The sequence below is a fragment of the Trachemys scripta genome, chromosome 4, assembly GCF_013100865.1.
Source record: "Trachemys scripta elegans isolate TJP31775 chromosome 4, CAS_Tse_1.0, whole genome shotgun sequence".
Lineage (NCBI taxonomy): Eukaryota > Metazoa > Chordata > Testudines > Emydidae > Trachemys > Trachemys scripta.
The window spans coordinates 140,171,805-140,179,493 of NC_048301.1; the positions used below are offsets into that span (position 1 = coordinate 140,171,805).

The 7,689-nt window shown below is 52.7% G+C and overlaps 1 long non-coding RNA gene across 1 annotated transcript; it reads left to right on the plus strand.

Annotated features, from left to right (window-relative positions):
- The first annotated feature begins 336 nt into the window (after positions 1-336).
- Positions 337-7,689, plus strand: LOC117876331. Its single transcript, XR_004645469.1, has 5 exons — positions 337-425; positions 2,848-2,938; positions 3,766-3,941; positions 5,034-5,145; positions 7,560-7,689. It is a non-coding gene; the product is annotated as an uncharacterized LOC117876331 (long non-coding RNA).

Here is a 7,689-nt window from a genome sequence, read left to right on the forward strand (position 1 = left end):
CCACGAGGGGTGTCACCTGGCACAGGAATCCATCGAGGATACCAGGGCTCGCCCCCTGACAGACGTGCGAACCCCGCTTGAAAACAAACCCTGTAAGGCAGGGAGCGACCTCACTGGGGTTCTTCTCTTTCTCTGACTCCCTGCCCAAGGCCGGTGCTTGGAAACACCCGAGAAACACGGACTGAAGTGGGGACAAGGGTTGAACCCAGGCTAGAAAGATTCCTAGCCTGGGAAAGTGAGACCTGGAGTTTTAAGCTGCCAGGAAGTGCATCTGGCCTTCAAGAGTCTCGGCAGCCTGCCTGAAACAACGTTCGGGGGAGTTTGCTACAGCTCCAATTTCATTACTATTGTCAGCTTAGATTGTGTGTTTTGTTTATTTCCTAGGTGTGACCAAGTGAGGTTTTATTCATCTTGTTGTGTTGCAGGTGAGTCTTACTGTCCTGTACTAATACTGTGTGTGCCTCGGTTTCCCTGGGTGCTGCTCCAGTGCCTCGGTGGCGGGAACTGGGGGTGTGAGTTTTGCTGGAAATGAGGCTGCTGGGCTGTCTGCACGTAGGCGATGGCCGATGCCCTTTGTAACCTGAGAGCCAGGAGGGGGGTGCTACCGGTGACGCTTTGCCCGGGAAGCAGGACAAACGCCACACGGGTGGGTCAGAGGCCAGGCAGGGGGGTCCAGGGCAGTCTGCTGTGGGGGACTCGGAGGGGGGAGTCCAGGCTGTCTGGCCCGGGGTTCCCCCAAGATGGACTTGGCTGAAAGTCACTGATTTCTGTGCTAACAAGCTCTGTGCTACCCAACAAACCTTCTGCTTTACCTGGCTGGCTGAGAGGCACGTCTGAGTGCAGAGTTGGGGGGCAGGCCCCCTGGCTGTTCCCCCAAGGGGAAGTGTGGGTGGGAACAGGGATACTGGCTGCTCCGAGGTCAGACCCAGGAAGGTCGAAGCCAAGGAGGCTTTTTGCCCTTGCCAGCGAGCTCTGAGGGGGTCGCGCCGGCTGGGACCGGTGCCAGACGCATTCACGTGAGAAATAAGGCACAAAGATTCGGCAGGGAAGGGAATAGGCAGGTGCTGGTGCTCACTGGGGCTGGGGCAGATTCTCCCTCCTTCACAGGCTCAAAACTCACTGCTCGAGCCCAGCCGGGAGCGATGGGGCCGGGGCAGGAAACGCCGGGGAGAGTCTCCGGCCTGGGTCACGCAGGAGCTCAGACGGGGTGGGCACCACGGGCCCTGCTGGCCTCGGCGTCTGGGAAACTCCAGTCTCTGCCCAGGACCCAATCCCCCCACAAACACCCAGCTCTCCCACCACCCCAGAGACCCTTGGCAGCCCCAACTCTGACCCCCGCCCCCTGCCTGGACTCACCCAGCCGCGGGAGGAGCCGTGTTAGCGCCGTGGCCGTTCCCTGCTCCGCATCGCTGCTCCCAGCGCCCGGCTTTAAACCACATCGGGCCCCGCCCCGCAGGGAATCGGCAATGCTTTGTTTGCACACGGGCCGGTCTCTGTCAGGTGCGTTTGCTGCACGACAGACCTGTTCCTCCACTGTTTCCAGGTGTTCTCCTGTGTGGGGCGAGAGGCCCATAAGTGACGTCTCTCCCATCCTTTAGAGCCTTTCCCTTGGCGAGAACGAGCTTGTTTTAAGCTTTCTCAGCCCCGTTTGAGGAAAACGACAGGTCCCAAAATGGAGTTTGGTGTCACGTGGCCTGTCCCACGCCCTGCAGAGTCATAGCCACCATTATCCACCGGTGAAGCTCTGCCACGGTCCATTGTCTTTGCTGACGGGCCGTTAGTCGTCTCTAGGATAATTATATTCAGCAAATCAGTTTTGCGTCTGAAGCTCTGAACACGGACTGTCTCCGTATCTCAAACGTGGTTCCACCTGGGGACCGCCCACGAGGCAGACGGCTTCCAGCCCAGACAGCTGGCTGGGACCGGCCTGTTCAGGGCAATGGGCCATTAGGAAAAGCAATAGGCCTGAGGTGAAGCATATCCCACCTGGGGAGCCTGCCTGAGAACGCCCCAGACAGCCTGGGAGCGAGGGCCGCCATGGCTCCGCGGGCGTGGGACCCACAGGCGTCACATCGGCAGCAGCGCTGGCTGGGTTGGTCTGAACGGATGATCATGGGGCTGCCTGGAGAGACCATGGGGACCCGCGACCGGCCACGGACACACAAACTTCTACGGGAAGCAGGGGGCAGCCAGGGGACCAGACTGGGCACGCAGGCTGGGGGGCCAGAGAGGCAGGGATGTGGCCCCCATGGGCGAAGACCCCATTAGCCCCGGATTGCAGGTGATGGCGAATAAATGCCACCTTGCGTTGCTGACAATTCCTTCTGGCTGCATCGTTCCCAAAGGGGTAAAGTCTCTGGCGGGGTCTAAATCCATCTGGACTCGCTGGGGAGCCCTGGGGGGACGGACGCCTGGGGGAGCCAGAGGGCCCAGCTTGGGGGTGTGCGGCCACAGAGCACGTCGCCCTGGAGCCCCAGCTGGCCAGACGTGGCTGCAGAGATCACTGGGGAGATGGTCTGGCTGGGGCTGTGCGGGGGGCCGGCTGGATGGGCCCCAGGGCCCGGCTGGCCTGAGGGGCTCTGGGCCTGTGTGCGGTAGGGAGAGCCGCTCCCCACCCGCAAAGACACAGTGACTGGCTATCTCAGCACCTGCCCTGGGGGGTGATTCCCAGCAACGCTCCTGACTCTGACTCCGCTCCTGCAAGCCACCCTGGGGGGAGAGGGCGGGGGGGCCGACACTTACCAGGCTCACGCAGTGAGTCACCGGATCGGCTCGCCCAAGAGTCCTGAAGGAAGTGAAATATGAAATTGCAGAACTACTAACTGTGGTTTGTTACTTATCGCTTAGATCAGCTTCTGTCCCAGATGCCTGGGGGATAGCTCATGTGAATCCGATTTTTAAAAAAGGCTCCAGAGGAGACCCCGGCAATCACCGGCCGGTAAGTCTGACTTCAGTACCAGGCAACTGGTTGAAACTATAGTAAAGAACCAAATTGTCAGACACATCAATGAATATAATTTGTTGGGGAAGAGCCAACGTGGTTTTAGTAAAGGGAAATCATGCCTCAGCCATCTACTAGAATTCTTTGAGGGGGTCGACAAGCACACGGACATGGGGGATCCAGTGGACAGAGTGTGCTTGGACTTTCAGAAAGCCTTTGACAAGATCCCTCACCAAAGGCTCTTAAACCAAGTAAGTGACAAGGGCTAAGAGGGAAGGTTCTCTCATGGATCAGTAACTGGTTAAAAGACAGGAAACAAAGTGTGGCAACAGGGTTAAAGGATTTAAATATAGGCCTCTCAGTTGTAAGAAACAGAGCAACTGTCATGCTAAGTCTTAGCCTAATATCGCGTGATCTGTAGAAGCAGGGCTCATGTCAGAAGCGGGTGCGAAGACAGCAGAGTAGAGTCAGTGTGACCCAGCCTTGAGATAGCGACAATTTGAGAACAGAAGTGAGAAAATACAGGAATGGGCAGGACAGAACATAAACAAACTGCAGATGTTTGTGATTAATGCAGGCCACTAAACTGTATAAACGCTTGTGTGATATTGTTTGTACTTTGAAGAAACCGAGGCAGAGATGCTCTCTGTCAGCTGTGTCCTTCCCTTGCAATTGCATGTCCTGAATAAAGCTGTCTCCGACTTTGTTGCTTCCAACCTGAGAGTGGAGTTCGTTTCTTCCACAAAAGGGTAGGAATAAATGGTCAGTTTTCAGAACGGAGAGGGGTAAACAATGAGGTGACAGCGCCCCCTTGTTCCCTCCAGGGATCCCCAGCGAGTCCAGATGGATTTAGAGCCCCGCAGAGACTTCACGCCTTTGGGAATGATGCAGCCAGCCCGGATTGTCAGCGGCACAGGGCTCCGGGCGGCCTTTGCAAAGCAAGCTGGTGTTTATTCATCCCCTGCAATCCAGGACTAACAGGGCACACACACAAGAATAGGTCAGGGATTTTTAAAAACTGTATTATTACAGTTTGTAACTAATTCGGGGGATTGTGTTATTATTATTGTTGTTGTTGTTACTTCTTGGTACTGCCTCCCCTTAGCAGTGCCAGTTTCATGAAAGAAAGAAAGAAAGAAAGCTACTCTGTAATATCGACAAGTGCTTAACAGCAGCTAAACACAGAACGTTAGACACTGCGCAGATGACAGGCGCTTATTTTCAAATTGTATTTTTACTTATATCTGTAAAATAACAAAATTTGTGCAAAAGTGAGTGCGGTGCCGTGTCTCATACCAATAGCAGTAATGGAGTCAGGTGCTAGTGAGTCACGTGCGTGATTGTGATCGGTAAACAGAAATGCCAAAATAATTAGAAAAATCAATTCCTGTTCTTAATAACAGAGAAAACCCTTAATCGCGGACGTTACCATGAGGTCAATATGTTTTTAGTGGAGTGACTAACCTGGAGTAGGTAATGGCAGGAACAGAGCGTGTCGGTGAGAGAAAGCACCAGAGCCACCGTTCAGCGTGTGACAGCCGGAGCCGGGAAGCCGCCCGCCAGGCAGAGTTCCTTGCTCAATTCCGGGCCCAGACGCGGCTGGCTTTTTGGGCTGGGTTCTGAGTTACCGAGTGGCGTTACGCAGACCGCTAGCACGCTTTGTGCAGCTTTTAATCGTCAGCTCCACTTACGATAATCAGATTTGGGTTTGTATTTTTTTATTTGTTCATCACATGTTATAAGTAGCGGGTGACAGGTTCTGGGTTTTGGGGGGTTCTTCCGCTTTTTGTTTTTTGCTTTTCATCCTCACTCCATCTCTGCTGCGCGCACACACAGATCTAGGGGGAACTTTAAAAGCCTTTAAAAAACCTTCCTTGGTTGGCCCCGAGGCAGGTCCGAATTGTGTTTATAAACAGGGTGATTAAGAGAAGAAAGGGCTCTTAGGATGTTTCCTAAAGTTAAAGGATCTGTTCCAAGCTTGGGGAACCGCAAAAAGTGAGTCACCGAAATGATAGAAAGTAACTGAAGATTTTTCTACAATTGTTTCGATTGTTGGGTTCAAGAGGTGTTAACAGTTACTAATCTCACACAGGACGTGCAGTGGATCCAAGCTACCCGGGTGTCCGGAAGGGTTTGGATCCAGTTCCACATGGGAAACCATTCATTACATTGAAGAAGAGGGGGATTAATAGGAGAACTGGAAGGTGGGTAAGGAACTGGTTGAAGGAGAGACTACGATGGGTCACGCTGGAAGTTGACCTGTCAGGCTGGAGGGAGGTCACTAGCAGAGTTCCTCAGGGATCGGTCTTGGGACCAACCTTATTTAATGTTTCGTTACTGACCTTGGCACAAAAAGTGGGCGTGTGCTAATAAAATCTGCAGGTGACACAAAGTTGGGAGGTGTTGCCAATACAGAGAATGACTGGAATATCCTACAAGAAAATCTGGACGACCTTAAGTATTGGGAGTAGCCGTGTTAGTTTGTATACACAAAAACAATTAGGAGTCCGGTGGCACCTTAAAGACTAACAGAGTTATTTGGGCATAAGCTTTCGTGGACGACCTTGTAAACTGGAGTAATAGAAATGGGATGAAATTTAAGTGCAAAGTGCAGGGTCCTGCATTTAGGGACTAACAACAAGAATTTGTGCTATAAACTAGGGACGGATCAGTTGGAAGTGACAGGAGGAGGAGAAAGACCTGGGCGTGTTTGTTGATCACAGGAGGATGACTAGGAGCCGTCAATGTGATGCGGCCGTGAAAAAGGCTAACACGGGCCTGGGAAGGATCAGGTGAGGTGTTTCCAGCAGAGACAGGCCCAGGAAGTGTTAGGATATGCTGGTGGAGCTGGTGAGCGATCTCAGCTGGAGCACTGTTTGTGAGCAATTCTGGTCTCCCAGAGGTTTTTACCCACGAAAACTTATGCCCAAATAAATCTGTTCGTCTTTAAGGTGCCACCAGATCCTTGTTGTTTTGTAGATACAGACTAACACGGCTACCCCCGATACCAGGGACCCACAGACACCAGGACCCAGAGACGGAGCGTGGACTGTGACGAGTTCTCTGCTGCTAACAACTTCCACCCCGGGCAGAGAGTTTGTTTGTAAACACAGGCAGGGTGATTCAGATAACGAAAGGCTTGTCATTAAATTAAATTAAATTAAATTAAAGTGATCCTGAAAACACTGCCAGGCTCTCCAGTTAAAAGACAGGGAACAAAGGGTAGGAATAAATGGTCCTTTTCAGAATGGAAAGAGGTAAATAGTGGTGTCCCCTGAGGGCTTGTGCTGGTCTGGGAAGGGCCAGGGCTGTTCAGCATATTCATAAATGATCTGCGAAAAGGGGTAACCAGGGAGGTGGCAAAGTTTGCAGATGATACACAATCCCTCAAGATAATTAAGCCCAAAACAGTCTGGGAAGGGCTACCTTTGCCTTGGCAGACCTGGCAGTCGAAAAAGCAACCAGAGCGTTGGGAATCATTAGGAACGGGCGAGAGAAGATGGAAAATGTCAGAACACCGCTATATAAATCCCTGATACGCCCACACCTTGAACACTGTGCGCAGATGTGGTCACCTCATCTCCAAACAGACAGACTGGAATTGGAAAGGGTTCAGAAAAGGACAACAAACATGATTGGGGGTCTGGAACAGCTTCTGTGTGAGGAGAGATTAAAAACACTGAGACCGTTCAGCTTGGCAAAGAGACAGTTAAGGGGAGATATGATTGAGGTCTATAAAACCATGACTGGTGTGGAGAAAGTGGATAAGGAAGTGTTGTTTACTCCTCCTCATAGCACAAGAACTAGGGGTCACCCAATGACATTAGTTGGCAGCAGGTTTAAAACAAAGGAAGTATTTCTTCCCCCAACGCCCGGACAGCCTGGGGAACTCGGTGCCAGAGGATGTTGTGAAGGCCAAGGCTATAACAGGGTTCAGAAAAGAACTAGAGAAGTTCCTGGAGGGTAGGTCCATCAATAGCTATTAGCCAGGATGGGCAGGGATGGTGTCCCGAACCTCTGTTTGCCAGAAGCTGGCAATGGGCGACAGGGGATGGATCACTGGATGATTCCCTGTTCTGTCCATTCCCTCTGGGGCACTTGGCACCAGCCCCTGCCGGCAGACAGGACACTGGGCTGGACAGAGCAGTGTGGCCGTTCTCATGTTCTTAAAGAAATGAGGCCCCGTGATCCATTGGCCACATGCCCCGACATCCAGGCTCAGCAGAGACAGAACTAACTGAACTGAAATAGCCAAAGGCCGAGCTGCTCTCTCCAGGTTTGGGTGGGCCTGGGAGATGCTCTCCTCCCAACCGTCACACACAGTTGTGCCGGGCAGAGGGCTGTGAGGTGACTCAGCCGGGAACACCCCCAGGCTCCAGCTGCAGGGGGAAGCCGCTCTGCTACCAATCAGCTTGGCTGGAAAGCAGCGGCTGAGTGGTGCCCCACAAGGACTTGACATTTCCTCGCTGACTTTTAGCTTTAAAGCAAGGGCTGACATGGGCTCCTGTGATTCAGATACACTGTCTCCTGCCATTAGCAGTGTGACGAAGTGGGAATGTTTTTAATGTTTTCTCTGAATACTGTGTGGGTGCCTCAGTTTCCCCTTTGCATTTCTTAGGTATCTAGGTGGGGGGATCAGGCTGTGTGATTGTTGCAGAGCCCAAGTGGGCCCCTGTGATCCTGTCTGCACAGAGAATGGCCGACACTCTGTCTCCTGATGGCCTGGGCCCTTCCCCTGCAAAGGTGCC